The following is a 27,177-nucleotide window of genomic DNA, read 5'->3' on the forward strand; positions in this document are numbered from 1 at the left end:
GCAGTTGAACTCAAGAGCTGCACATCAGTTTAGTTCCCGGTCAATACAGCTGCAAAGCAAAGCAATGCCAAGTATGAATGGAACAGAGCTGTCTCTCCTTCAGCATTATAAGTTGCACAGGCTTCTCTGGCCCTGTCAGGGGTGGAAACTTCAGGTGACCTCCATCCGAGACAGGGACTCTGAAACCCAGAGAAGGGAGGTGACATTCCCAGAGCCACACAGCAGGGTGATTTTAGACCTGCCCTGGAGTTTCTCCCTCACACCTCCTAGCTATGGACACTGAGACTCTGGGGCTTGGAATGCCAGATTTCACATATAAAATTGCAAGACACTCAGTTAAATTTGTATTTTGAATAAACAATGAATAATATTTTAGTGTATGTTCCATGCAAATACTTATAGTTAAAAATTATTTTCTGTTTATCTGAAATTCACATTTAATTGGGTGCCCTGTATTTTACCTGGCAACTCTATCTGGGAGCCTTCCTCTGAAAACAAGCTTTGAATTTGGGTGCTCTTCAAGCCAGAAACTCCAAAACAGACAGGAACAACATTGGTACCCCTTACATAGGGACTAGTCTGGATTGATGAAGTCTGGGATTTCAGGCTGAACTGGGCTCTCCTGACTGCCCCTTGAGAAACTGGGTGCTGGGGACCACAGTCAGTCATGAGAGCCCAAGCTTCCACACAAAGGCTTAGGGTGAGATGACATGAAACAAAAGCTGAGACTTCCCAGAAAACTATCTGTGCAGCCCCCCAAACACACATTCCAATCCCCTTCCTTCTGGCCTTCCTCTATACAGAGTCCAGAAAACTAAAATACTCAATTTCTCAGCTTCCCTTGTAGCTAGGGGTGGGCTTGTGACCCAATTCTGGCCAATGAGGTGAAGGCAGAAGATCCTGGGTAAGATTTCCCTTCCCGAGTTAAAAGGCAAAGATTTCAAGCAATTCATCCTGCCCTCTTCTTCCTGCCTGGAATGTGGACGTGATGGCCAGAGGTGCAGCAGCCATTTTATGACCAGGAGGTATTCACAAGTGCCCCATTAGGGACTGGTGCCTGGTGCTGTGCTGCGGCAAACCTTTCCCAGGTCTAACTGTATAAGAGACAGTGTGGGGTCTCCAAATGCTCCTTTTGGGGGAGGAGTGTCCCTTCATTCTAAGATTATGTCCCTCACACCTTTTGGGTTTTCAAATGTAATTTATTTCAAGAATTGAAGTGATAGTTGATGACGGGATTTTTAATGTGTATGTTTCTTTGTTTTATTTTGTTTTGTTCCCGTTAACACCCTTCCCTAGAAAAATTTAAAATTGGCATCACCCTATCAGTCCTCCAAGATTTTTTTGGAAATCGTATTGGTCTCTGAAACCCAAAAGCTTTGAGAATGTGCTCAAGAATCTCTCAACTCACTCATACACCCAGGCCCAGTTGGGAGAAATAATGCAGGAGGGGTGGGCAGCTGCCCTTGCGAGGGGCCAGCAGCAATTCGGGGGTGCTGGATGCCCAGGGGCCAGTGTTCCAGATGCCTGCACTTTGGGCCCCAAGGCCTGGCACAGGGAGAACGTTCCTAGCCTGCTTTGTGCCTCCCATGGCCCCCTCGCCACCCCCTGGAGGCGTCCCCTGCGTAGTGGGAACAGTTTGTTACAGCTCCCCGGGAAGCTGGATCCCCCGGCACACCGTGTTCCAGAGGCCAGTGAGGGCGTGTTCCGGGCTCGGGCCAGTGGACCGCGTGGGCACACCTGTTCCGAGGCCCAGTGACCTGGCAGGTCCCTGTCGGGGGACAGCCACACTCAGCTGGAGGTCCAGCTCAGCAAACCTTGAGATGGCCAGGGATAACAGGAACTCATGGGAGAGTCCAGGCCCCCCTAGGGGCCCTGCAAATGGTCTGGGAGACCCTGACAACCCACCTGTCGAGAGAGAGAGAGAGAGAGAGAGAGAGAGAGAGAGAGAGAGAGAGAGATGACCCGGGAAAGAGCGGTGGCAGAAGCAGTGGGCTGGGAAATGGCTCAACCAGGGAGATAAAAGGCGAACACTGTTCTCCACTCACAGCGTTCGAAACCCTGCAGCTCCCACAGCTCGTCCCTAATGAGAAGCAGGAAGACCTGCAGCAGGCAGGGAAGGGAGACGCTCCAAGAGGATGGCAGGGCAGAGTTTAGCCAGGTAGATCTCTGCTCCCTGCCGCCCTGGGGACCATCCTGCCCCGCGCAGACCCCCGAAGAGCGTTTCCAAGCAACAGAGAGCAACCAGAATTCCTGGGCTGCGTTTGGGGCGCACTCTCTTAATAGTGCAGACTGGAGGGCATGTGAGAATTAGACCACGCGCGGGCGCAACTGTGCGTCATGACCATGGTCCCAGGAGGTCTTGCTGTAACAGCCATGAGGACCTAGCACCCCCTGTGCCAACCCCCAGACATGAAAACACACAGCTGGGGGATAGCAGAGGGGCACGTGGTTCTCTTCCTAGGGATGCGGCCGGGCTTCATCCTCTGCAAGGACATCCAGCCTCATCCTCTCCGCAGCCCCAGCTCCAGGCCCAGCCTGCGTTTAACAAGGCCGTGAAGAGTGTCAGATAAGTGTCTAGCTGGCATCAGACAGTGCTGAGTTCAAATCTTGACGGAGCTGAAAATTGCCTGGTTGGGTGACCTTGAGCACGTAGCTTGCCCTCTCTGAACTTCAGTTTCCTTTCGGTGATGTCCACTCCCAACAACTACCATCAGAGTTCATGTCTGTGCTGATAACAGGCTCTAGACTACCAGTTAGAGAAATGGCCTGATTCCGTCCAGAAATTTCCAATGTTTCCGTGCTCACGAGGCTCCTGGGAGACGCCTCCAGATCTCTTACTGTTCAGAGAAGCATGGGCTCCACTTGCATTAGGGAGGATTTATCTTGTTTTTAAAGAAGTTGAGGCCACTTTGCAATCAGCGCCCTCGTGGTTGGAGCGCAGAAGATCCTAGGAAGGGGTATTAATCAAGGTGCCTTGAGGACGTGCAAATCAGGAGAAAACGCAAGTGATTAGGGTGTGATGGGGCCTGGGGTCCAGGCTTTATCCCCGCCTGAGAAGAGAGAACCAAGGGGCCTCATGGAGACCGGGAAGGTAGACTGTGAGCCAGTGCAGGCAGAGGGAGAGACAGCCACGCAGAGGCCGCCGCAGGGCCCTGAAGGTGGAGCTGATGTGGCGCCCTTGCCGGCTTCCCGCCTCCCCTGCAGCTGCAGAGGAAGGGGCTGCTCTGGCAGGACCCTTTGCCCAGCCTGGATGGGCCACTCTTCGAATGATCAGAGAATGGCACTTTGGGAGAGATGGGCCCAGGGCAGGGAATATGGCATCGGCAATCTGGCAGCATCTCCAGTGTGATGGATGTACCCACCCTGTGTAGACCTGGGGGTTCCAAATCTAGGGACGTGACCTAAGGGCATAGGCCGGTGTGTGCACAAGGATGCCATCTTGGGGATCTACACAATGAAAAGCTGCAATCAAATAATGGCCAACAAGGGGATTGTTTGAGCTGGTTATGTGTTTACACGGATTTCCCTGTAAAACAAGGACTGAAGTGTGGGAAGATGGCTACAACATATTGTTCAGTGATGGGAAAAAATGCAGGTTGCAAAACACTGGGTGGTGAGGCCCATCTTTGGGGAACAAAAAAAGATGTATCTAGAAAACTCTGGAAGGAAGGGTAGTCACAGAAATGTCCACAGTAGTTAATGTGGAGAGAGTAAGTTTCAGATTATGGTTACTTTCTTCTTTTGTATTAATTTTTTTTATGATGATGAGCATATATTACATGCAAAATCAAAACTATTTTCTCTTCTCTTTTTAAGAAAACCGCTCTGTTACTTGACCTCACATCTTCTCCCCAACGCTTCACTATGAAATAAAATATCCCAGTGGACCTTGAGAATGATACCCACCCAGCCCTCTTGGGGGCATCAGATCAGCGAGCCCCCTTCCTAGCACAGAGCAGCTACCCACCACGCAAGGAACAGGCAGGCCAGGAACTGGGGTCATTGTCAGACCCTCATCTTCTTTGGATGGTGCAGAAAAAAATGGAATATACAAATATCTAATCATTATGCTGTACACCTGAAACTAACATGTCATGTATCAATTATACTAAAAAAAAAAAATGGAGCGCATGGCAATTGTTCTGTACAGGGCATAGATAACCGTCTTGTGTGATTCCAAATCCCTTCTTCTAAACCCCTGGGCCAGAGGTTTTCGGGCACTCAGAGTTGTCCCTTTAGAAGAGCAATATGGTGTATACAGTATATTTTAGGTAACACCCCAGCAGGGCCCGGGCAGCCCCCATAGTCAAACACATTAATAGCTCTGCAACGAAATGTACAAATGTTCACATCAAGGGGAATAAATAAAGCTATAAATAGCTTCCTGTTGGTTGGGGTCAGGTTTTGCCTCCAAATGAATTTGCCACCATCTTACAAAAGAACTTTGGATTTTCAGAACTTTTGTTAATTTCAGAATTCCAGATAAGGGGTGGGGGACAGATCAGGATGGGGCTGGGGCTCGCTGGTTTGGCTGTCTCCCTGCAGGGCACCCTGCACAATCCCTACAGGCCCCCGCTTGCTTTAATGCTCTGGGGTCACCATCTTCCAACTCTTAATACCTTTTGGAAAAGGGGCCCCTATTTTCCTTTTGCACGGAACCCCGCAAATCACATGGCTGGCCCTGCCTGTGTCCAGAACGAGGAGATCTGGCTCAAGGCAGTCACTCAGTAAGTGCTGGTTGAATGAACGAATGAAACGTCATCCTCATCTTGTCTGCTTTGCCCCTCCCTGATTTTCCATCAGCATGGGGAACGGAGAACTAACCTTCATCAGGGTCCTGAGTGGCCCACTCACTGGAGAGCCAAATGTCCATGCTGATTCTTGGGGCACCCAGACCCGCATTCAGAATCTCAGGGGGAGGCATATGAGTTTCTAACTTGCGCCCTGAATGATTCAGACCCACATGACATTGCAAACCAACTGTGTGGTCGTCTTGAGGGCAACCTTGCTCTCTCTCCCTCCTTTTCTGGCTGTGTGATCTTGGGCAGGTTGCCAGACCTCTCTGAACTGTCTAAAATGGGCAAAGGGTTAACTCCTACCCTTGAGCCCTACCAGGCCAAATGTCTGGGAACAAGCCCCTTCCTGCCAGTATGGGGAGTTCCCCGGGGAAAGGCAGTCTTGTCTGTGAGTCTGCCTTGTTCCCCGTGCACCCCAGCACCCAGTCTGTGGAGGGCTCAGGGAATATGTCCTGTGTGTGTGGATGGGAAGGCAGCATGGTCCCCCATCTCCCAGGGCTGCATGAGGGTGGGGGAGGGCGTGCAGGAGGCACACAGTAGGCGCTGCATAAGTGGAGCTGTCTTTGTTGGTCTCACACCCTCCTCCTGGGGCTGTGAGCCCTGCTAGGGGTGGAGGCCAGCAGGCTGGAGGCAGCGGCAGGAGGGGAGGAAGGCAGGGGCCAGGAGGATGGAGTCCAGGCACGTCCTGATACCAATTAAGGCGGCTCTGGCGCAGGGGGAGCCTCGGTCGGCATTTATCAGCCTGCCGGGAGGGGCTGGCAAGCTGTCCTCCGGCTGACAGATTAGACAGCGGACAATTAGGTTTCAGGCAGGCGCTCTCTCGCTCTCTCTCTCTCTCTCACACACACACACACACACGCACGCACGCACACACACACACACACATCCCTTTCTCCATCAGTCTGTAAGGCCCGGTAACAGAGCCCAGCTGGGTCCCTGCCCAGCCCCCAGTGGTGGGGACAAAACAGACACAGAGCCACCCCCCCGCCCCGCCAAAGGAGTTGAGAAATGCCCCTCAATGAGAATAACCAGGGAGCCTGTGACCCAACCCTACCCTCACGAGGACCACGGCTCAAGACCCCGTAGTCTCCACCCCAAGCATCCCTTCCCACTGGCTCAAGAACCCAACACACAGGATATGACAGCAGTGATGGTGCTTTTTAAAGCTGGGGGGTGGTGGTGAACCTGAGCTGCCCAGGGACCCCTTCCTTCCCGACAAATAGCCTCTCCCCTTCCCCAGTCGGAACCTTTGATTGCTGGGTCCCAGTGGAAGGAACGTGAAGGCAAGGGAGGGGACTTCGAAGGACTTTGCGAACCCGGAGGAAAAATCTTCAAGATTCTAGAATGTTTTATACTGCAGACTCTCTGGGATGAGTCGGGAACCCTAGAAGGGAAGGAGGATGGCCTGAGTTTTTCTTTGGTAAAGGCAGGATCTGGAGGGACTGTCAGGCAGCTCTGACCCATACCAGTAAGTGGCATTGTTGTTACCCCAAGGCCAGGTCCAGAAATCTGGGTTCAGCCTCATCTCCCCACATCGCTCCCCCTCCACAGCTGTAATCATCAAGCCCCTTCCCTTTACCTCCTAGAGAGCTTTCGCATCAGCCTTCTCTCAGCCCCACGGCCACTACCCTTTGCCTGGAGACTCCCCTGACGCCTGGCCTCTGGTCTTTCCTTGTACTCCATTCTGCCCCCCAGCCGTACAGGACTCATCTAGAACACTCTCCGGCCATGCCTCTCCTTGCTTCAGGCCTCCCGGCTCCCAGCACCCCTGGAAGAGAGGCCAGCTCCCGCCTGCACCCTCAGGCCGGGTCTCCCCACCTCCCTGCTCTGTTGGTCTCATTCACTCTTCACCCTCAGCCATGATCTTGTTTATTTATTTGGTTACTTGGTTGATGTTTGCTCCCATCCGTCTCCCACTGGAATGTAATTCCAGGGGGACAGAGACCAGCTCCCTTTTGTTCACCTTTTTCAGCACCTGTCACCTGGCAGGGATGCTGGGCGGCTATAGAGAGAGTCAGGACACGAGGCCCGCCCAGGAGGGCCACAGCCAATGACCGGCTGTTTCCCGAAGACCACACTTGCCTCGCCCTCCACCCCTCTGCCAGAAATGCCCCTCAGCTGCCAGCTTCCACCCCCACTTCCAGTCTCGGCGTGGATGTCATTTCTTCCCGAAGGCTCCTGACTCTCCAGCTGCATCAGTCTCCGCCCCTGGGCTGATCTGAGCCTGGATGACCATCGAGGCAGTGTGGCCAGTTCACTTGTCTGCCTCTCCCACCGCATGGTGGGCTTCCTGGAGGCTCATTCACAGTGCCTGGCACCCAGTAGGTGCTCAATAAATGGTCTTCACAGGCGAATGCGCCCAGAATGCTGGCTCTATCCCTAGCAGAGCCCCTGCCTTCCTCTGGTCTGATCTCCCCTCTGCCTGGGGCTCTGAGGGTCCTGGGGCCAGAGTGGACATAACCAGGCTGAGTGACACAGACAGAGAGTGCTCTGGGGACCCTGTAACTAGGGACTCTGCCCTGGAAAGGGGGCAAAGCCTTCTGGGATGACCATGCTTTGAAGGGCAGGAGGACGGGTTGGGGCAGAAAAGGAGAGAATATGACCTTTACTAATGAAAAATTGCAAGCCGGACACCGGTGCTTTAGATGGGTTCCCTTGCTTTTTCCTTGTTACGACCTTTTGGATAAATAGTTTTGCCCCCAGTCTTCAGATAACAGGTGGCCAAAGAGACCTGAAGCCACTTGCCCAGGATCACACAGCTACATGCGGCAAATCCAAATTCAAAGCCGGTGCGACTGGTTCCAGGGGCCATGTCCTTGCTCCACCTAGCGTGCCAGGGATGACTGTCCATCCATCGTGCCTGCGTCTGGGGACAGGTAACCTGCGTGAGCAAACGCTGGGCGGCTGGATGGAATCGTGGGGGCAGCAATTACCTAAGAAGGCTATGAGCACCAACTCCCCCACCCCAGAGGTCCGCAGTGAAAGCCAGAGGGAAGGTGGGTCAGTCACCTGTTCCCTCTGTGCCTCAGTTTTCTTGTCTGTAAAATGGGGACATAACGGCACCTGCTTCATAATGAGGATAAATGTCTCTAAAGTGCTCAGAACAGTGCCTGGCGCAGAGAAAGCATCATGTAAATGGTTTTAGATAAATAAATAGGGAATGTGGTAGGTCTGGGCCCAGGCAGAGGGGCAGAGGGGCAGAGGAGCCCCCGGGACGTCTCTGGACCGGGAGGGTCCACGGACCCTGGGGCAGCAGGAGGCGGGGATGCTGTGCTAGGGCTGGGGTGAGTGGTCATGGCTTTACTTTCCCCAGCCAGAGGCCAAGGCAGATCCTTGGAGAGCCCTGGGAGGGCTCAGTGAGGCCACGAGATCTGAGGTCCATGGGCAGCCCCCTCCCCTGGACCTTGGAGGCTGAGCGGCAGGAAGGCTGCCCAGCACAGCACCCTTCTGGATCCAGGCCAGGAGAGGGAATAAGCGTTCTTCTCTCCTTCACCCAAATGGGCACATGAGCACACAGGCTCCTGGGTCACACCCCAAAGAACTGAGAGGTGAGACAGTCCCCTGAAGATGAGTTATCTGGTCAGGGAGCAGGGCACGTCCCCCATCATCATCCATCACAATTAAAATATAAAATCATAAAGACATGCCGAGGCACAGGGATGGCGACAGTTTACAGGCTTTTGCTTTTCAGTTCTGCAAAACTGTCTGTGAGGCTTCGGTAAAATACTGTACCTCTCTGAGCCTCCGTCTCCACATTTTGAAAAGGGGGTATCTTGTCATAGCCGGGGCACTACACAGCTCAGGGAACCTCATTGATTCTACCAGATCAAAGAAAAGGAATTCATCCTTTAAGAAAGCCCTACTGGGCTTACCCTGGTCGCACAGTGGCTAAGAATCCGCCTGCCAATACAAGAGACAGGAGTTCGAGCCCTGGTCCGAGGAGATCCCACGTGCCGCAGAGCAACTAAGCCCGTGCGCCACAACTACTGAGCCTGCGCTCTAGAGCCCGCGAGCCACAACTACTGAAGCCCGCACACCTAGAGCCCGTGCTCTGCAACAAGAGAAGCCACTGCAATGAGAAGCCCCAGCACCCCAACGAAGAGTAGCCCCCGCTCACCGCAAACAGAGAAAGCCCTTGCAGCAACGAAGACCCAACGCAGCCAAAAATAAAAATTAATTAATTAATTAATTTAAAAAATAAAAAAGAAAGCCCTACTGATTTACTCTGTTAATTCCTCAGATGGGGAGGGAGCATTGCTAAGGCCAGGAGGATCAGTGACCTATACCCACTAGACCAAGGTCAGAGGCAGAATTTGAGGCTGTCAGATCCCCTAGAGGCCTGTGGCCAAGCCACCTGGCCCTCTGTGTGTCCCCGGGCCCAGAGCCCTCCCCTCCCCCTGTCTCCAGACTTTGCTCCCAGTCTGGCAGGCCTGTCACCTCTGTCCTTCTCACCTCCCTGACCCTCACGACAGGCCCTCTCATTCCCTGAAAGGAGGAATTGCAGCCAGGAAGGCCAAGTTCCGTGGTACCTGAAAGTCCCCTCTTGGACTGTGGGTGTCATTCTTGCTTGATCACCGAACCCCCTTACACACACACATACCCCCAACCCCAAATATGGAGCCTCCACAAAGCCCCTTATTAAGAAATTGGTCAATTTCCTGCTAATGAAAACAAATACTATGCCACATTAAAGGCCAATTAATTTTCAGAGCTGCCAGGGAAACATCGCCTGGAAAATGTGCACCCCCGCCCCCTCAGCAAAGGGCAGCTGCGCAGCGCCAGCAGCAAGGCGAGAAGGCCCAGCATCATGGGCCTCCAGCGAGGGTGGGAAGGAAGGGATGGCCAGCTGTGGACCAGGCAGCAGGAGGGGCTGCCAGGTGGGGCTTCCCTTTCCTGGAGGGACCCCGCTCACCTAGCCCAGGAGCTTCGGACACCATCCCTCCCCAGGAAACATAAACCCTAAGACCAAGTCTCCCAAGCCCACAACCAAAGGCAAGCACTTTCTCCATAACGGGTATCCCTAGTTTGTGAAAAATATGGGATCTGGAAGGCTTGTGATCACCAAGCCCTAAGTTATCTCACTGAGCCCCACAGCAGTCCTTGGAGGGAGGTGCCACTGTCCCCATTTTGAAGATGAGCAAGTTGAGGTCCAGAGTCAGCAAGTCCCTCTCCTGAGGTCACAGCTTCTAGAGGCACAGCAGGATATCTGTCAGGTCCGCCATGACTATACCCAGACAAACCTGCAGTGGTTCCTTTTACAACATTGAGGATTTTCCCATAACATAAAAAAGGGCAGGGGAATGACCACGTCTAATAAAAACAAATTTCGTCGGCTGCATTTGTTCAAGGTGAGGCTTACCTGCTCCTGAATCGTAAGAAAGCGCCGGGGCTTCCCTGGTGGCGCAGTGGTTAAGAATCTGCCTGCCAATGCAGGGGACACGGGTTTGAGCCCTGGTCTGGGAAGATCCCACATGCCGCGGAGCAACTAAGCCCATGAGCCACAACTACTGAGCCTGCGCGTCTGGAGGCTGCGACAGTGAGAGGCCCGCGCACCACGATGAAGAGTGGCCCCCACTTGCCGCAACTGGAGAAAGCCCTCACACAGAAACGAAGACCCAACACAGCCAAAAATAAATAAATAAATAAATAAAATTAAAAAAAAAAAAAACTTATTTAAAAAAAAAAAAAAGAAAGCACCTGTTTACTGAGAGATTAGTCCATGCCAGGAGGCCTTTTAGGCCCTGTACAGTTGTCAGCTCACTGAATCCTCACTAGCACATGAGGTTCAGAGAGGTTAGGTAACGTGCCCAAGGTCACACAGCCTGCCCATGTCTTAGCCATGGAAATCTGTCTTTAAGGTCCAAGTTTTTCCATTTCCTCAAGGTCAAAGCCAAGGTCTGTAGGTCTTCTCCTCTCCTGGCAGGGCAGTGAGCTACAGAAAAAAAAACACTGGGTTCACCCTGTCACCTCAGACACACCCCTTTCCCTCCCTGGGCCTCAGCTCTCTCATCTGCCAAATGGACTTCGTTCAATTTGAGCATCCTGCAGAGGCCCTCGGTCTGGGGCAGGTGGCTGGGAGTAGAGCATCCAGCCAGACGGTAGAAAGAGCCGTCCCTCTGCCAGGATAGGGAGATCTGGCTGCCTTGCAGTGAGTGGCAGAAAGAGGCCTAGTGGCCAGACAGGGACACAGTGAGAACAGTGGGGACAAGAGCCCAGCCAGGGCTGGCCACAGAGCACCCCCCCACCCGGCTGCCCCCGCACTGCAGACAGCTCACGGGGCAGTGAGGGGGCATCCTCTCTGACCCCAGCAGCTCCAGTAGGACCTGGGTGCGTATCTGTTGCCCATCTACCCCCTGTTCTCCATTCCCCACTCAATCCCAGAGATCAGTCGCTCTGCCCAGGCCAGGAGTAGAAGGCAGTGGAGATAAGCAGGGGAGGGGCTAGGAGAGGTGCAGGGGCTGGGGTGGGAGGGCAGGTGGTGGGGGGCTCTCTGACCCTCCCCCTTGTGCTGAGCTCTAACTTGGAGGCCCCAGCATTTCATAGAAACTTCTCCCACGGGAATCATCAGAGAGGCGCTCAGGCATCCTGCTTCTCTTTGATAAGGGAGAAGAGGCGCAGGAGCGGGGAGGGGTCTGCGTCTGCTGTGAGTGCTCACAGCTTGGGGACGGGCTGCAGCAGGAGAGTCAGGTGGGAGGGAAACATGGACGCCACATGGGCAATGGCCACGGGGCCGCGTGTGCACGAAACTCTGAATGCATAGAGGATGCCAAGCAACTCACTGGGAGGGTGGTTCCCAGAGCAACTGACAACTGACTGGGGTCTGAGAGCAGCGTGGAGAGGAAAGGGCGCTCCTGGCAGAGGGCACAGCACGAGCAAAGGCCCGGAGGCCTGACATGAAAGAACATGGCGTGCTGGGAGGACAGAGCAGCTCGTTGCAGTCGGAGTGGAGTCCAGTGGCTGGAGCTGATGAGACAGGAGAGGCAGACCTGGCTTCATGCGGTCGAGGCCTTCTGTGTCATGCTCTGCCAAGTCTTCGAGTCAATAATGACAACAATGCCATCTGCTATCGAACAGTTATAATGTGTCCAGCACCACGCTAAGCCCATCGCAAGCACTGAGGTTCACTGACTCCTCCAACAATCCCATTACGTGAATACTATTATCATCCCCATGGACAGAGGAGGTAACTGAGGCCCAGAGAGGTTAGGTAAGTGGCTGGTGGTCACACATCTGACAGTGGCTGGTCTGGGACTTGGATCCAGGCTCCCAGTTCTCACCCAGCAGCATGTCCCGCCTCTAAGGAGTTCGGACTTCACCTTAACACAGCTGGGAACCACGAGGGATTTTAAAGGGGAGTGGGTGGGTCATACAGTCTTGATGCTCCAAACCCCCGAGTCAGGCTTGTGGAAACTTGGCAGGTCTGTTTTCAAGGTCCACTGGTGGCTCCAGGCCTTCCAGGGATCTGCCCCTGTCTTTCTTCTGCTCTTTGCTAAACACCGGGGTTTGGCCTGAGTCTTCTGCCCCAGCTCGCTCTCCCTGGGGCCGGGGGGCCATCACTGCCAGGGGACACAGACTCCCACCAGTCAGGGGTCTCAGCCCCTCCAACCCTTCCTGGGTCCCCACATTGCCCACTCTCTTCCCTCTTTCCTTCCTCGCTCAGGGATGGCATCTATGGGGTACACCTGGGAAGTGACCCACAGTGGAGCTGAACAACCCTCAGAACGAACCCAGCAGAGGTGGCCTCCCCTCGGGTGCTGTAGCAGCCCCACGCCCCTTCCCCACTTCCTTCCCAGCCTCCAGCTGCCCTCGGAGGGGTAGGGTCTCGGACACTGCCAAGAGTACTGGAGAGTTCCTTTCCACCATCTTGCCTCCAGAGGTTCTCTTTCATTCTCTCCCTCACCCCCACCCCCACCAAGGGCCTCAGCATTACAGACATCAGACGACAGCAGATTTGGGAAACTCTTCAGGATTTCCCCTGTCTGTCCTCCTTATTGTGCACGTGGAGAAGCTGAGTTCCAGACAAGGACAGTCAGCGGAGCAGCTGGGGACCGGCTTTGCTGGGCTCCTGGTCTCCCACCCCGCCACGCATTTACTGACAGCCCTGTGTTTTCACGTAGGGGAATCTCACATTTGATCCTCACGTCCACCCAGAGCAGGAGTTCAAACAGGAAGGCTGGGCTGTCCTGCTCTAGCTCCTTCTGTCTCTAAAACTGCAGAGTCTCCTATCAGCATCTGTAAAAAGAGGCAGGCAGTAGGTCAGTGACTTGCCCAAGTTTGTGTACCAGGCTAGTCACAAACTAGCCAAAAGGGTCAAAAGGGTCTCCTGTCTGAGGTTCTTCCTGTTCTTCAGTGTTAACACTGGCAAATACACTGGTCTTGCTTCCCTTTCTGTGCTCATGGCAGACATGACTAATTGATCACAGCACTCTTTCCCTATAAGCCTCACAATCCTTCTCAACACAGGCTTCTCAACACAGGCTTTACCAAGTGTGGAGTTGGCAACCAAGGCGACACCTGTTCACCACTCTTCCCAGATTTTAGGTCTAGTCTGATCTTGTATCTGTCCCAGCACCTGGCCTGGGGCCCAGTACATGGCACAGGTCACAGTGATAAACATTTGTTGAGTGAGTGAGTGAATAAACGGTGACTGTTGAATGAATAACACCTCCCAAAGCCAGTCCCCCGAGACCAGCTCCCTTCATTGTAACAACATGACCATAACAATAATAGCAATGACCCCAACATCTGAGGTTCCCTGAGTCCTCTAAGGCTCTTCAACCGACTTGAGGGACCACCTGGGAAGTCATCTCCCTTGGCCACACGTCACCTGGTCTCCTGCCTCCTGGTCCAGCACTTTGCCCCAGCCCCCCAGCCCCCCAGCCCCAGCTTGTCTTTCATTCTCTGGGTCAGTTAAAGTAGACCCGGGCCTCCATCTGGGGACTTGAAGGGTGTTGAGGGCAGGTCCTAGGGACTAGGGTGGGAACAAGTTAATTAGGAGTTTCCTCATCCTGCTTAGAATTTTAGAATTGCAGAATAGGGGAGATCACAGGGCCCTTATTTGTACAGGTTGGGAGAGAGTGGCCCTCTGGGGGGGGGTGTGACCTGCCCAAGGTCACCCAGAGAGTTTGGCTGAGGTGGGTCTGCAGAGCCCAGTGTCAGAGTCCCCACAATGCCCTCTCATCTCCTGGCATCCTGTGCGTGCATAGTTAGTTGTTTATGTCTTTTTTAGAATTTGAGGCCCTCGGAGGGAGGGACCCTAGGCACCTAATGTAAGGTTTGGCTTAAGATGGGTGCTCAGTAAACAATGGATGAATGTAAGGAAGGAGGAAAGGAGGGAAGGAAGGAACGAAGGAAGGAAGGAACGAACGAAGAGTGGGAGGGAGAGTGGGGGGGAGGAAGGAAGTGAGTGAATGAGTAGGTGGATGGATGGGTTGGTGGAAGGATGGAGAGAAGGATGGGAGGGAGGAAGGATATGTGGATGGATGGATGGATGGATGGAAGGGCAGGTGGATGGGTGGGTGGGTGACTGGATGGATAAAAGGAAGAAAGAAAGGGTGGAATGAGTGATGGGTGACTGTCCCCTACATGGGAGGCATCCAGTGACTCAGGGTGAGAGGACTGACTTTGACACAAGAGCAGGCAGTTCGCCCATGGCCCCTCCCCCTCCCCAGCATTTTCATTAGGACCTGTCTACTGCACCTGGCTCCTTGGTCCCTGCCCCGGGAAGATACAGATGTCTCTTCTGGCTTCATTAAGGACCTATTAACCCAGTGTCTCTCATGCCTGGGTTATAGAAGCAGCTCTGAGCAGGGTTAACGATGCTGTTACTGCAGACCTTGGTGGAGAGCCCCACAGGGGCTCCAGTGGGGAGGGCCAGGAACCTGGGGTTACATCAGGGGCTTTAGAGCCGCACAGACCTGCCTGGTTTAATCCCAGTTCCCCTGCTAATTGGCTATGTGGCCTTGGGCAACTCACTTCCCTTCTCGTGCGTCGCAGCTTTCTCACCTGTAAAATGGGGTAATAATGTGCTTGTTTGACAATTCATTGAGCTAATGCATGACATCACCCAGCACGGAGTAAGCGCTCGCTACAACCAGTGACATCCTGAGGACCCTCTGGGAGCTGGGCAGGGAGGAGCGCTCATTACACATCGGCCATCTGGTGGGACAGGCAGGTGCTGTGACCATCCTGAGTTTATGGAAGAGGAAACTGAGGGTACCGGGATGATTAAGTGCTTGGCCAAAGCCTCGCTGCCTGGAAGGGACAGGGCCAGGATTCACATGGAGGCAGTGGACGCCACAACTGGGCCATTTCCTGCCTGGCTACAGAGTGGGAACAAAGCCTGGGGCGGGTGGGCGGGGCTGGTGGGGTGCCTCTCCCACCAGTGCCTTGAAGTGACAGCACAGCAGAGGGGAGGAGGAGCTGGGACAATAACGGAGATTTATGGCTTCCAGCTCGATTAACTGCACCATCTGGATGCCACACGTCCACCTGGAAGTATAAGGGACCCCAACACTTCCGTATAAATATAGCAGGGTGGGACAAAAACAGTGGGAGAACTGGTGTGAGCTGCCAGGTTGACCACAGGGCCTGTGTGGGGCCCACCTGGCTCTCCTAAAGCAGATGTACCCCTGAGGGTGTCTCCCACCGAAAGGGCTGGGTCCCTACCAGTCTCAGGAGAGCCAGAATGGCTGAAGCCCAGGGTGCAGATGCAGAAGGAGGGCTGTGGTCCGAGCCACAGAAAAGGTCAGAGGATGAGCAGGAAGGTAGGGAGAATGGTAGTAATACAAACAACCCAAAGCTTGATCTCGGGATGCAGGACAATCTGACCAACTTTGCGTTCCGGACCACCTTCTAGCTGGGTAATCCCCAGCAAGTGATTTCACCTCTCTAAGGCTCTGTCCACTCACCTGTGAAACTGGGATCACCATGGTACTAACCTCTCAGGGTTGTTTGAAGGCTAAATTAGATAAAGAAATGCACAGACCTTGGGGTAGTGCCTGGCCCAGAGTAAGTTCCCCATCAGTGGCTGTTGTGATTATTATCTTCCCATTTGCCAGATGGGAAGACTGAGGCCTCAAGAAGGTAAGTGACTTGCCTCAGACTGTATAGTTGGTTGGTGGCAGAGCTTGTGCCAAAGATGGACCTCAGGGCCCAAGGCGGCAATCCTGAGTCATACCAGGGAGAGTGGTAAACCTCTTCCAGCTCCAATAAGAGCTGCCATGTTCTGAGCACCTACTCTGTGCCTGGCGCCGTGCTAAGAGCGTTTATGCATAACTTAATGGAACCGTCACAACTTTCGAGGTAGGCACTGCATTGTCCTTATTGTCCAGAGCTACAAGCTTTGGGGGGGCCAAGGCAGTTCACCACCAGGACTGGTTCTGAAGCCCTGGTTCTCAGCACATGCTACTGCCCTCTGAACAGAGGCGGCAGCTTGTCTTTATTGTACCAACTGCTCCTAGCTCCCTTCCATGTATTTCTTTCCTCCTCCAAGAAGACGAGGGATAAATATGATGGTAAGTCGGCCATGGTGGACCTGAAGTGTTCTGATCATCAGTCAAGCCTCCCCTTCAGGGCTGGGGCCCCTCTCCCGCATATCAAAAGAGGGAGGGAAGAGGGGGCAAGGAACATCACTCCAGCCCCTCCCACTCTCCTTAGCTCTGCCCACGCTGAGTGGCCAGAAACCCATCAGCCTGCACAAGGCCACACCGGGGAAGGAGGCTGGATGGTGGTGGGGTGGGGAGGAGATTTGAAGCAGCAAGTCCCCCTCTGCGTGCACACGCGCTCCCTACATTCCCATCTGGTCAGCCTGGATGCTGAAAATCTAAGTCAGCCCCATACAAAAAACAAAAGCTTCTCATTTCCATTATAGAAAACCTCAGAGACCTGGGCTGCTCTGCTTGCCTTCTCTTTTGGCCAATGTGGCCAGGGCAGGGGCTGGAGAAATGACAGAGGTCCTGGCCAGGGGAGACAGGTTCGAGTCCTTGGCCTGGGCCCTCTCTGGGGCCATACCCTGGGGAGCAGCCCAGAAAGCCTGGCACCCACTGACACCCCCCTGCCTGCCAGGAGCTGTGCCAGATGGGGAGGCTCTGGCTTCTGGCCTCCGCCCCAGCACACAGGCCCCCTGACTTGTCCTCCTGGGACCTCCTGGCCTGTCCATCCGAGATGACCCTTCCTCCTTCCCCACAGAAGCCCAGACCTCTGACCCTTATTAAAAACAAACAAAATCTGGAGAGAAAAAAATCCTGCACAAACAGCCTCAGAGATGTTCATGTCCCCTCCCTCCCCCCAAAACACACACACACACACACACACACACACACACACACACTGCCTCAGACGTGCAAGGCTGCAGCCAGGCTTCCACATAAACAAGTTGTTGCCGAGTGGCTTTTGTTTGTGAAACATTTAGGTTTCCCTCAACTTTTTTTTTTTTTTTGGTGGGGTGAGGGGCAGGGGGTGGACTGTTCATAGTTTTCTGGTGAACAGAGAGTGGAGAGGGAGCCTGGGGCTTGGCAGGATTTTATTTCTCCCTCTGTGATCTCTGCGGGTTAGAATCTGGGGAAGGTGATATGAGGGGAAAGGGAGCAGGCAACACAGAGGTGGGGGGACCTCCGGGCATCACCTGGAAAAAGTCCCCCCTCTCCCGATGGGGAGGTCAGGCTGAGAGGGCTTCAGGCAGCCAAGGTCAGCCCCGGAGCCTAGTTAGACCATCCCAGGCCGGGCCTCCGGGAGGGCAGGGCCGGTGTACCGCGTCCCCTCGGCGTCCCGCACGCGACCCAGCGCCTAGCGCTCAGAAAACATTTGGGACCGCTGGCTGACGTGTCCCTCCCCCTGGGCACCCCGCCTTCAACGCCTGGAAACCAGCGAATCCGCCAGGAACAAAGGCGGGGCTGCTTTACAAAGGCAAACAGCAAACACTTCTGCTTTTTTTTTTTTTTTTTTCCACCCAAGCCGGCGGTCAGGCAGGTTCGGGGTCCGGGCGGCGCCGGGGCTGGTTGCTCCCGCGGCCGTCGCGCGGGGTTGGCCCGGGGCGCATGCGCGGGCCGGGGCGCAGGAGGCCGCCGCCGCCCGCGCAGCCTCGCTCCGGCCGGTCTCCGTGGCAACCGGCTCGCGGGGGGAGGGGCCGGGCGCGCTGGCCGCGGCGGCTGCTATTTCTGCCGCTTCCTGTTCCTCGCGGCCACGTCGCCATGGCAACGGTGTTACTCACCGCGGCCGCTTCCCGGCTCGGCTGGCGCGCGTGACCCCGGTCGCCCGCGCCCCCTCGTCTCTCACTTGCTGTGCTCCCGCTCTCCCCCCGGCGTTCTCCCCCTCCGGCACGGGGCCCCCTCCCGCGCGCCCCGGTTTCCCCTCCTCCCAGCCCCGCCCCGCCCTGCCGGTGCCCGCGGCCGGGGAGCTAGAGAGGGAGGGAGATTGATGGGGGACGCCTATTAAGAAACATTGTAACCGTTTCCGTTTTTATTACGTTGGCAAGGGAGCGTTATTTACTGTTATTGTTTGCCGAGCTGGCCGCGCCGGAGCGCGGGCAGCCTACCGGGAGCTCACCTTTCGGGCGGTCCCGGGGAAGTCGCGGGTGGGAACGGGAGGCGGGCGCTGGGCAAAGATCTGGGGCGGCGAGGGGGCGCCCCGGGCAGCCCCGGCCTGTGGGGTTCTCTCCTCGCTCCTTCCCCCAGCCAGCCCGGCTGACCCCCTCGCGGGCCGTGTTTTCGCGGGGAGAGACTGCAGAGGCCGGGTGACTCGTGCTGAAGGAGAAAAGGCAACAAAAAATAAAAAAGGAACAGATGACTTCATTCTCGGGAAGGCTCCGTCCTACGTGGACCAATTTCCTGGGGACTGTGGTGGAACGGCCCCGCTGCCGCTGGAAGCACTCAAAACTAAACCAGATAAAGACCAGAAAATTCTCAGCCTTGTCTGAACCCAGCAACGGCAGGCTGGCGGCGCGTGAGCCCTGGGTGTGCCCGGGAGGAGGGCCGAATTCCTCCACCGGCCTGGGGCTTGGCTTCCAACAAACCGCCCCACTTAGACTCCTGTACCCTGAGAGGGTGAGCAACTGGCCCAGGGTCACACAGCCAGTTTTCATTCTGCTCAAACACCTGCGGGGACAAAACCAGCAGAGGCAGGGGAGCAGAGCCAGTGCTTGGACTCAGGGCCTTGGAAGAGGGTGAGGCTCAGCTGGAGGCCCGGCGAGGGGAGATTAACTCGGCGGGTGTAAACCCTGGCTGGTCTGACTCCGGCTTACCCCACCGGGAGCCCTCAACTTGGGGGGGTTTGTCTGGGGTGTGTCCAAGGGGATCAGATGGGCCTGAAGGATGCCCCACCCCCGAAGTCCCTGCTGGGATGTTAATCTCACCTGCTAATTAAAGTTTGCAATTCTGTCCCTAACTTAACTCCCCACTCTTGAATAATTATTAGCTGAAATGCACAGTTGTGCTCTGGACAGAGAAGCAGAGGAAAAAGCCAGAGGAAAAAGGCCTGAGTTCACACTATAAAAAGGACTTTTAAAAAATGTTTATACTTATAAACAAACGACCCCTAATGAACAGACCAGGTTTGGAAACTGAACTTTCAGAGACTCTCCTCAGGCTGTTTTGTGTTTTTTTTTCCCCTTCCAAGGGCAGGAGGCTTGGGGTTTGGTCACTGCAGCCCCTCCCAGTCTCTTGGCCTTAGATGATCAACAAGGGCTTTTTTGGCCCCAGGATGGTTTCTGCATACTCTGGAGTCTAGCATGAGGGCCAGTTCTCCACTAAGGCCTCTGGGCCTGGGGTGTGGCAGCAAAATCAAGTTATCTTCAGCTCTGTTCCCAGCATCCACGCAGAGCTCTCAGCTTCGGAGCCCTCCCTGAACGTATGAATCAAAAGTCTTGAGCTGCAAGAGAAGACTGTACCCGCACCCCCTAGTCCTTCCTCAGCAGCTTGCTGCCAGCCTGGCTGGTGGTGTGGAAAGGCAGAGGGAAAGGTGGGAAAACAGCACCGCCCTTCCCATCTCTATCACCAGCACTTGCCGCCAGCCTTCCAAGCAAACCCATCTCTGGCAGTAGGTAGCAGGTTTAGAGAGTTGAGCTGGTGTGAGAGTCGTACCCATGGGCAGCGTTTGAATAGAACTGAATTGTCAGATGACACGCAGCATCACAGAACTTCAGAGCTGGGAGGATCTTGGAGATTATCCACACCAACTGCTTTCCTGTTTTACAGATGGGCGAACTGAGGCCCAGCGAGGGGAAGAGACCTGACTACTACTAACTAGTGGCAGAACCTAGACCAGAACCCAGGGGCCTTGCCTCCCATTCAGGTGCTCATTGCCCCACTCTGATTCTTCCATGGAATTATCTGTACGATCAGAAGTTCAGGAACAGGGTGGGGGTGGGGCAGGACAACTATGGTGAGGCAGGAGGCACTGAAGTCAGACTGCCTGGGTTTTAAGGGAGACCTTAGACAAGTGAATTCTTCTCTCTGAGCCTCAATTTCCTCATGTGTTAAATGGGGATAATAACAGTACCCGCCCTACCTTTGTCTTAAGGAATAAAAGAGATGGTACAGGAAAAGCACCTGGACTAAGGCCTGGTACATACTAGTACTTAACTGATGTTGGCAATGATGCTGTTGGCAGTGGTGATACTGGTGGTTGTAGTGGGTTGAATGGTGGCCCCCGCAAAAGATATGTCCCCATCCTCATCCCTGGAACCTGTGAATGTGACCTTATTTGGCGAAAGGTTCTTTGTAGATGTGAAGGATATTGAGATCCGATCATCCTAGATTACCCAGGTGGACCTCAATGTCATCACAAGTGTCCTTATAGGAGACAGAGGGCAAGGACACAGAAGAGGAGAAGGCCATGTGCAGGCTGAGGCAGAGATGGGACTGATGCAGCCACAAGCCAAGGAACACCTGGAGCCACCAGAAACTGGAATAGAAAGGAAGGATTCTTCCCAGAGTCTCGGGAGGGAACACAGCCCTGCTGGCACCTTGATTTCGGCTTTCTGGCCTGCAGAACTCAGAGAATAATCTTGTTTTAAGCCACCAGGTTTGTGGTGATTTGTTATGCAGCCACAGGAAACTAATACAGTGGTGATGCTGGCTTCGATGCCACAGTGATGATAATGGTGGTGAAGGTGATGCTGATAGTGACTGCCTAACAAAGTATCACAAACTGGGTTCTAGGGAAGGAACCATCCCCGGCCTCTCTCCTGGCTTCTGGTAGCTCAGGCATCCCTTGGCTTGTAGACGCATCACCCCAATCCTCCAATCCTCTGTCTTCACATGGCATTCTCCCTTCACATTGTCTTCCCTCTGTGTGTATCTGTCTCTGTGTCGACATTTCCCCTTTTTATAAGGACAGCAGTCTTATTGGATTAGGTCCCACCCTACTGACCTCATCCTAATTTGATTACCTCTGTAAAGACCCTATCTCCAAATAAGGTCACATTCTCAGGTACTGGGGAGTTAGGACTTCAACATGTCTTTTGGGGGGACACAGTTCACCCCCTAACGGTGGTAGTGATGGAGTTGATGGTGGTGATGGAGATGAGAGTGATAGTGACGGTGAAGGTAATAGGCCTCAGCCCTGGACCCCCCAAAGTCTGCAGGAGCTCCTTAGGGAGCTGTGGTCAGTTCCCAAGGCTTTCTGGAGCTCAGGAGTGTTCTCTGCAGTGAAGAGCTGGGTTGGAGTGTCCAGCTGAAGGAGCAGAGAAATGAGAAAGATGATTCCAGGACATCACTGCTAAGTTAGCGCCATGGGAAGAGCCAGACACCCTTCCGGAAGCGCTGCCATACCTGCTGCGAGGCCTCCAGCAAACCCTTTAACCTCTTGGCCTTGGCCTCGGGTTGGGCCTGCTGTTACAGAAGACGCTGCTTCGCTCCAGGGTGCTGAGAATCTGGGATTCCAGCGCCACGGAAGTAGGAGCCCAGCCGCCTCAGGCCAGGGGGTTGCATCCGGGCGAGTGTGCAGCAGGAAGGAGGGGCAGGAGAGCGCTCCCACTGGCTCCCCGGGGGCCTGCGTCCTCCCTCCCACGGTAGAGTGCATGCTATTTTTATACACAGCTAAGCCGGGGCTGGTCTCCTGGCCCCTCCCAGCTGCCAGAAACCTCCCTGAGGGCAGGGACCGTGGGCTGCTGACGCGTGAGTTGGTCCTCAACCTGTGCGGATTGAGCGGGGACAGTTTTACAGAACACCCAGCCTCTCCCTCCTCTCTCCCACAGGCACAATGGAGCCAAGACAAGGTGGGGGCGGCCACCTGGGCCACTCAGGGAACATGTGTGACAAGCTGAGTAGAATAGCAGAGTCAGACTGGCCTTGCCTTTCTTCCGGAGCCCGTGGCGCCTGGTAACCATAGCAGCAGGCAGACTGAGCCCCGACCACAGAAAGCCCACTGGTCTCTGGCAGAAGACAGGCAGGGTCAGGCCACTGGATTTTCTCTTATGAGACACAATCACATTAACTCCCTCCTCAGCTTATCTCTCTCCAGCTTTTGCAGAGCAAGAATGATCTTAATAGCACCCACTCATTCATTTGTCCCATCATGGCAATCAACAAGCACATGTTCTTGTCAGGCACTGTCCCAGGCACCAGGAGGCAGCGGACAGCAAAGACACAGTTCCTGAGTTTGGGCAGCTCACGTGCTAGGGAAGAAAGAGACAAAGAAACAGGGCAATACAAGAGCCAGAGAGCAAGACAAGTCAGAAAGAAAACAGGGTGAGGGGCTACGCCAGAGAACAAAAGGGCTGGAATTTGGAAAGGGAGGTCAGGGCGGTGAGGAGGTGACAATGGACTGAGACTTGGGTGAAGGGAGGGAGTGAGCCCTGTGCAAAGCCGGGAGGAGTGGTCCTGGGCGGAAGAACAGCAAGTGCAAAGGCCCTGAGGTCGTACATCCTGGTGCCCTGAGGGCTGGGGGACGCAGCACGTGCAGGTCTCATGGGAAGGGGGGTGCTCAGCTTTTCTCTAGGTATACCTGAAGCCAATGGGGGTGCGGGGACAGCAAGCCAGGGGCTAATGCATTTTTAAAGAATCTCTCTGGTGTCTGAGTGGATCACAGCCTGAAGGAGCCAGAGAGAAGCTGGAGAAGTTGGGAGCTGATGGAGTCCTGGTGAGAGTCGGTGATGGTCTGGTTGGGGACAGCAACAGTGGGAGAGATAGAAATGGCCGGATTCAGGGTTTATTTCAAGTAGAGCCATCAGGATTGGCCAAAGGACTGGATGTGGGCGTAGAAGAAAGAAAAACGTCAAGGATGACTGCAGTGTCACAAAAGGTGGGAGGTACCATTTCCTGAGATGGAAGAAGACTACAGGAGAAGTGCGGGGGGAGCGGGGGTGGCGGGGGGTGGAATCAAGAGTTGGCATTTGGACACGGTATGTCGGAAAAGCCTATTTGATACTCACATATTGTGCACTTAGAGCTATCAGATGTTGTCTTTTAATCCACACAACAGAAAGAGGCTCACAGACATAGAAAACAAATTTATGGTTACTAAAGGGGAAAGGGGCGGGGAGGGATAAATTAGGAGGTTAGGATTAACATATACACACTACTATATATAAAATAGATAACCAACAAGGACCTACTGCACAGCACAGGGAACTCTACTCAATATTTTGTAAAACCTATAAGGGAAAAGAGTCTGAAAAAGAATATATATATATATATATAATATATATATATAATATATATATATAATATATATATTATATATATATATAATATATATTTTATATATATATATAATATATATAATACATATATATAGGGCTTCCCTGGTGGCACAGTGGTTAAGAATCCGCCTGCCAATGCAGGGGATACAGGTTCAAGCCCTGGTCCGGGAAGATCCCACATGCCACGGAGCAACTAAGCCCGTGCATCACAACTACTGAGCCTGCGCTCTAGAGCCCGCGAGCCACAACTACTGAAGCCTGCGTGCCACAACTACTGAAGCCCACGCGCCTAGAGCCCGTGTTCCACAACAAAGAGAAGCCACCGCAATGAGAAGCCCGCGCACCGCAAGGAAGAGTAGCCCCCACTCGCCGCAACTAGAGAAAGCCCGCGAGCAGCAATGAAGACCCAACGCAGCCAAAATATAAATTAATTAATTTAAAAAAAAGAATATATATATATGTATTACTGAATCACTGTGCTGTACACCTAAAACTAACAAGATACTACAAATCAACTATACTTCAATAAAAAAATAATAATAAATCCACACAACCATACTACAAGGTAATCACTACTGTTATCCCCATTTTACAGATGAGGAAACTAAGGCGCAGAGAGGCGATTTGCCCAAGGGTGGGAGCTGTTGAGGGTACAAACCCAGGCCGCCTAATTCCAAAGCCCATCCTCTTATTTGTCCCATCGTAAGCTCATTTGTTTGTCCATTCATTCAGTGTTGTCTGCACTGCATGCGAAACCTCGCTCTAAGGTCTGGTAATGCAGTGATTCTTTCATGCTACGCACTGTGCAGGCACTGGGGAGGCAACGGCAAGCAAGCCAGACCCTGGCCCAACCGGCATGGAGCTGACTTTCTAAGGAGGAGACGGGCAGGTGACGAGCAAAGAGAAACAGCGTGACAAGATGCTCACAGATTGTGCTAAGTGCAACGGAGCGGAGCAGCGGTGTGCTTTTTCAAGAGAGTAATCAGGCCACACGCTGTAGAGTGGTTGGGGCTGACATCTCAGAAGCAGCCAAGCCAAGAGCAAGAGGAATGGCATTCCCAGCAGAGGGAAGAGCAGATGCAAAGGCTCTTGTGTTGGGAGGGTGGGGAGGGGAGAGGGCTAGACCGGCAGCACCAGGCACGGCCAGGGGGCCGAGTGCCCACAGAAACCAGCCCCAAAGAGGAGGCAAGCTGGGCCAGAGGCAAGTGAAACAGGGAAATAAACCAAAGGAGGGAGTGAGGAGCCCTTGCCTCACCAGGCAAGCAGCCCTGGGGACCCAGAAGCACATCGAGGTAGCAATGACCGACAAACCTGAAATGTGTGTGGGGGCTGTGACCCCAGTGGACACCAGGAGAGGGCTGGCCCAGGCCCACAAAGGGTGAGGAACAGCCCCCCAGCGCTTCCCCCTTTCTCTACCTTAAGTGTCAGAACTTGAACCCAGGGCTGACTCCACAGCTGTGCCCTAAAGCACCAGGCAGGGCTGACTCCACAGCTGTGCCCTAAAGCACCAGGCTGTTCTGTCCCCCGCGGGGCTAACTATGGCCTTCAAGGAGACCCAGGGCCCAGCAGCGTCTGCGCTCTGGCACCACTGAGTCTGATCATCTAGAAAGAGCCAGGCTGACCCCTGGCCACCCAATGAGTCATTCTTTCACTTGCTCTCTCATTCATTCGACAACTATTAGTCACTCCTCAACGCACCGGTACCAGGGACACAGCAGGGAATAAGAGCAAGTGCCTTCCATCGAGGAGCTGAAGGTTTAGAAACAAATGGAAAGTCAGCGAGAAGTACAGGTGTGATGGGGAGGAAGGAGGCACAGCCAGAGAAAGGAGGGTTTCACTGTCAGAGCTGGAATGGTGACTTTGGGGACCAAGTCCTGACGGATACTCCTTTAGTCCGGGAGTCCTCCGGCCCACCCCCTCCCCTGCTCACAGTGATGTGACGGCTCCCCCATCATCCAGAGGGAAGAGCGGGCAGGGCTCCTGGGCTCCGGAACCATTGTTCCCCATCCCTCGCCTCCCCCTCTTGGCCCTCCCTCGAACCTCTGTCTCTCCTTTCCTTGGTCAGCTGCCAATCTGGGGACAAAGCCAGGCCCGCAAGCAGAACAACCTCCCAGTACCCAGGGGCCTGTGTCTGAGCTGAGGAGGGGCTCAAAGCACCAGCCCCTGCCATGGGGGGCGCAGACTCAGCTCTTACAGGCCCCATCCCCCTGTCCCTCCACACTGCAACCTCTGCCCGGCACACAAAGGGTTGTGTGGGACAGGGCCCCTGAGCCCCAGGCCCCAGACTGAACACTTCCTGCGGGCTGGAAGGCAGGAGGCCGGGCTGAAAATTTAGAACAACATGCAGCAGATAAAACAAAACAGCCATCGGCAGCCACTCCCGTTCGAACCCTCAACACTCACTGAGCTAAGAGTATTCCCAGATGATCTCAGAGCAGCCAGGGAGGGTTGGACTATCATTAGCCCCATTTTATGGAGGAGAAAACTGAGGCTTCATGAATCTGATGACTTGCTCAAGTGCTAGAGCCAAGGAGCCAACTCAGGGCTGATGACACTCAGCTGGTGTTGGCAGGATGGCGGAGAAATCGGGGGTCATGCGAATGGCAGCTCGCGAGGGTGCCCAAGCCCAGGGTGGGCCAGGTGCCTCCCACGGAGGGCCCCACCAGGTCCCCACAACAGTCCTGAGGGTGGGCAGCTGCATTAGCCCCGTGTTACAGGTGAAGAAACCGAGGCCCTGGCGGAGGGAATTAGTCACCCCCAAAGTTGCACAGCTAGTGAGAGGGGGTGAGATTCGAACCCAGGACTGTTGGACTCCAGGGCCCAGGCTCCCATGTACCTAGGAGAACAGGGGGAAGAGAAGGGGAGCAGGGGACCTGAGAACTCTGGTGTGGCAGGCCCTCAGTGCAGGCCTGCCGTGTCCACACGCGCTGGGTAGACCCAGGGCCTGGAGGACCAGGCGCCTCTGAGGCAGGCCTGGTGGCCACCTGGCTACTCTGTCCTTCGCTGTTACCATCTCTGGGGTCCCAGCCCGGACCTAACCCCTCTGCCCTCCGAGCTGCCCTCCCCTGCTGGGTCCCTGCAACGTGGTGACCACTGGCAGGGCACTCTGGGGATCCCGCCTTCCAGAAACTTCAGCCTGGTCAGGGGTAAATCTTGCCCCAGAGCCTCAGAAAATGCCGCTGCCAAACCGCTGGAGCCTGGAACCCCAGCCCACCCCAGGCTTAGCTTAGGCTGAGCCAGGAGGCACTCCCGGAGTTGGGGGCGTGGGGTCCCCTCTCACTGCCTCTTCCTGGGGCCAGTCCTCACCCCATCACTGCTGCAGTGATGATGGGCAGGGCTCTGTGTGTGTGTGTGTCTCCATGTGTCGTGTGTGTGTGTGTGTGTGTGTGTGTGTGTGTGTGTGTGTGTTGGGGCAGGCAGAAACAGCGGATGGGGGAGGGAGGGAGGGAGGGAGGGAGAGATCCAGCCTGAGCAGAGCGCTGGGTGACAGGGAGAGACAGCAACGCAAACACACAGAGGGAAGGAGGAGGCTTGAAAGCTGGGGAGAGGAGTTCAGAGAGAGGGGGAGGCGACAGAAGGGAAAGAGGGACACCAGCGAGGGGCCAGCCTGGCAGTGAGAATCAGAGAATCATGAAAGCAGAGCCCTGAAGGGCTGGATGGGGAGAGACCAAGATAAGGGAGAGGAGGTGGGGAACAGGGAGGGGGGGCGGGAGCCGTGCCCGGAGTACAGCTGGGGGCCCT

General features: G+C 54.6%; 1 long non-coding RNA gene across 1 annotated transcript; it reads right to left on the reverse strand.

The window, feature by feature from the left end:
• Positions 1 to 10,495: 10,495 nt before the first annotated feature.
• Positions 10,496 to 18,720, reverse strand: LOC137770731 (uncharacterized). Its single transcript, XR_011075216.1, has 3 exons — positions 18,342 to 18,720; positions 12,925 to 13,028; positions 10,496 to 10,728 (listed from the first exon to the last, which is right to left on the reverse strand). It is a non-coding gene; the product is annotated as an uncharacterized lncRNA (long non-coding RNA).
• Positions 18,721 to 27,177: the final 8,457 nt, after the last annotated feature.

This window comes from Eschrichtius robustus, chromosome 10 (assembly GCF_028021215.1).
Source record: "Eschrichtius robustus isolate mEscRob2 chromosome 10, mEscRob2.pri, whole genome shotgun sequence".
Taxonomy (NCBI): domain Eukaryota; kingdom Metazoa; phylum Chordata; class Mammalia; order Artiodactyla; family Eschrichtiidae; genus Eschrichtius; species Eschrichtius robustus.